General features: G+C 41.3%; 1 protein-coding gene across 11 annotated transcripts in view; it reads right to left on the bottom strand.

The window, feature by feature from the left end:
* Window positions 1–460: 460 nt before the first annotated feature.
* The window catches only part of CELF4 (CUGBP, Elav-like family member 4), a 279,310-nt gene continuing 276,146 nt past the window's right edge, over window positions 461–3,624 (bottom strand). For all 11 annotated transcript variants that reach the window (XM_004683865.2, XM_004683857.2, XM_004683859.2 and 8 more), the window contains one exon: window positions 461–1,439. The gene's annotated coding sequence lies outside the window, so the exon portion shown is untranslated. The remainder of the gene's footprint in view (window positions 1,440–3,624) is intronic.

Genomic DNA, 3,624 nt, shown 5'->3' on the forward strand with positions numbered 1-3,624 from the left:
TCTCTCTTGTTTAAGGTTTTTGTGTGTGTGTGTGTTGCTTAGTTGTTTTAAGATGAAAGTTCCCAGGTCTCCCTTGCCCGGAAAGTCTCTGGAGCAAGCATGGAAGGCGAGTGAAGCGGAAGGTGTGGAGGGCTTGCAGCGAGTGGGCGAGCGCGCAGCTCCCGGAGCGAAGCGAGGCGAGGCGAGGCGAGGGTGCGGCTGGGCCTCCCGGCCTGGCGCGGCCTCCACCGGCGTGGGCAGCAGGAGCCCGCAGGTCTGGCGAGTGGACCTGGCCCTCGGGACAACGGTGTCCGACAGCACTCGCGGGGAGAAGGGATTGATGCTCAGTCTAAACTCTACAAAAGGACAGTCCTACAACATCTGGGATTTTAGCAGTAACGCTAACTTCTATAGGTTTTTTTTTTCCTTTTTTATTTTTTTTTATTTTTTGCTTTCCTCTAATTTTTCTTCTATTATATAGGTATTTTAAACTTTTCCTTTTTAAAATTCTGTACAACTATTATGATTTTAAGAGGGGGAAGAGTTAGAAGCATTTACAGACTTTTCACAACAATTATCTTGCCTTGTAAGTCCCTTTTTTCCCCTCTATTGTCTCACACCTCACGGTTAATGAGTTTGAATATTTTTGTTGCTTTCCCCAAATATCCACCAATTTGTTCATCTCAACAGCTCCATCCAGACATATAATACAGAAAACCATAGGAAAGTGTCATAGACTTGAATGAGGGTAATCAAAGCGCCTCTTGAAGTATCAAAGAACTATTATCTTGCTGTTTTAAAAGCATTGAAGCATTATTTTTTCTTTTTTTTCTTTTTGTTTTTTTTTTTAATTTTTTTATTACATTTTTTCATAGAATCGCTCTAAGCTGTTCCAAGAACAGCCATGAGGCAGGAAGGAGGTTCTCCTCCGTTCCCCCTCTATTTGACATAGAGCTACACATCTGCAATAAAAAGTTTGGTCCTTTGGTCCCTAAATAGCTAAAGGAATGACAGATAGAGATGCTCTGCGCGGCCTCCCAGCCGCCCCCTGGGGACCAGGCCCCACCACACCGCTTGCCCCAGCCTGCCTCAGGCGCCCACGGGCTGGAAAAGCCCCGGGGATCGGTAAGCAGCGTCTCTTCCCAGCTCCCAGCCCCTCAGCCTCCCCATCTGGTCTCAAGTTATTTTGTTTTAAAGTTGCCTTTTTTTGTGTTATTTTTTCTCATTTGTCTTCATCATCTTCTTCTTTATGTCAATATATTTTCCCCCAAACACGTGCCCTCTGAACTCCATAGACGCTATACTTCCCTTGAAGAAATGTTACAGTCACAGAGAGTGTCTGGAGTCTTCAGCTTGATTGATATTGGCTGATATGTCAAAGGTGTCATCCAACAGTTCTCATTTATAAATATATATAGAGAGAGGTTTGTTTTTTAATGTAGCCCGTTCAGCATCCTGCCCTAAAATGAAGAAAATCAGGGCTGATTAAGCCACGAGAGGAAACACAAAAGGCATCCAAACACCAAAAGGAGCCTGCCTGTGGGTGTCAGGGGTGGGAACTCTGGGAATGGTGGGAGGGAGGGAAGAGACCAGCATGAGAATTAGTCATGATCATGATGCATAAGAAAGAAATCAACTCTTCTATTCAGAGCAAGAAACCACTGGGAGGGTTCGTGGGGATGGGCAGAGCTGAGGTTTGGTTGTTGGGAGAGAGGTCTAGATTTGGGTTCCTTCAGAGTTCATTGGGGGATGGCTAGATCTAAGGGGAGAATTTGGGACTGTGGGATATGAATTCAGAATTAAACTGATCTCTGAGGGATCTAGCCCAGATACAATATGTATACAGAAGCCTAGCAAACAAAGCAGCAGAAATCTAATAGCCCAGCCCACTCCTCCCCACTCGAGGATAAAGAAGAAGGACAGATCTGTGACATGAATTTTGCAGGATCCTTGCCCAGTTCCCAGCCAACTGCTTCTTTCCTGAGGTCAAGCAACTATTTGCGAGGCTATGTATATATATGTATATCTGGATATATGTGTAGAATAGATTCACCTGCACATATGTGGATATACATGGCTATGTGTGTATGTATATGCATAGATACACACCTACATACACACACATAATTTTCTCATACATGCCAGGGAATTTAGAGGAAATTCAGAACTGCAAGGGAGTGGATGGGAGAACCTAAAAGAAGTTAGAGCAGATTTAATCATCAAACTTAAATTAACTCAGTTCTCAATTTGTTTTGAATAGTGGCTTTTTGGTGTTTTGCTTTTAAGAAAAAAAAATCATGATCTGACTAGAATCAGAAGGAGAATGCTTAATCATTGTGAATTAACAAATGAGACTCATCTCCATTCTAGCAAGCAGCTTCCACTGATACATGGGGGTGACTGGTTACATCAAGAAAGTTAGAACTGCAAAGCCCCCAGTGGAGGGGACAAGGTCATGCGTATATCAATCCATGCTGGCAGGTTTTTCACACTGTTGATTCAACAAACAGCAAACCGTACACAGCAGTCTAAACAATTACAACACCAAATAAAATAATAAAAAAATTAAAAAACACTTGTCAAGGACCCTTTTTCAGTTGTAAACAAAAAGGTGCATTTTGCTTTTGTCAGAACTGTTTTTTCCAAACCAACCAAAAAGCCCTCCCCAGCCCCCGGCCCCCACCTCCCCTCCCAACATTTAATTTAGCAGAAGTGCTACAATACAAACCTTACAATTGTTACCGGGCTCTCTCTCAGAGGCCTCTGGCTTTGTACTCTAGGTTTTTGATTTAGAATTTTTTTTTTTATCATTCTATTACTGTAGAGATTTTTTTTTTGTATTTTTTTTCCTTTTGAAGTGAGATTTAAAATAACCTAACTGAAAAAGACCAGACCTAAGAAAGCGTCAATTGAAAAAGGCCCCCAAATTTCTAGAAAAAAATAAAATCACAATATTTTCAAGTGCAAGTAAATCAACCACGCATAGATATTTTTTAAGATGTTTTCCTTATTTTTAAGAAAAAAAAAATAATGGTTTGCACAGTTAAGTGATCCCATGTTGGAAAATTCAGGAATTCATCTTTATTTTTACTGATTTTTTGTTCTTTTTGTTTTGGTTTTTTTTTTCTCTATGTGACATCTAGAGAAGCATAAAAAAACGCTGAACAAGAAAAACCAAACAACAGAAAGTAAAACCACTGCAAGCACCAAGAACGAAACAAAAATGAGCACAGCAAAAAAGATTGTGGCAGCACAAAAGTCAAGAAAATGCACGTGTGATCATGACTGGCCAATCATCAACTGATACAACATCCAAGGAAAACGCTCCAATCACAGCACCTCCACGAAACTTGACGGCAACTGTCATGCAACCGATTCTTAGCCTTGTTACATGACGCCATCATGTCACACTGTGAACTTTGAGTTGATTTGAACTTACGGATGGGGGACTGTTTTCTCCACTCTCATGTGATTACGTGAACTTTATTCCTAGCTCAGCGCGAGACTGTGGTGGATTTGACTGGCCCTGGTTGGGTTGTTGGAATTTGATTGAATGACAAAAGAAGAAAAGATTTATATATATATATTTATATATGTAGAGAGAGAGAAAGAGAGAGGACAAGAGAGTGTGGGGAAGGGGAAGAG

Source organism: Condylura cristata, unplaced genomic scaffold (assembly GCF_000260355.1).
Source record: "Condylura cristata isolate star-nosed mole 26May11 unplaced genomic scaffold, ConCri1.0 scaffold00016, whole genome shotgun sequence".
NCBI lineage: Eukaryota > Metazoa > Chordata > Mammalia > Eulipotyphla > Talpidae > Condylura > Condylura cristata.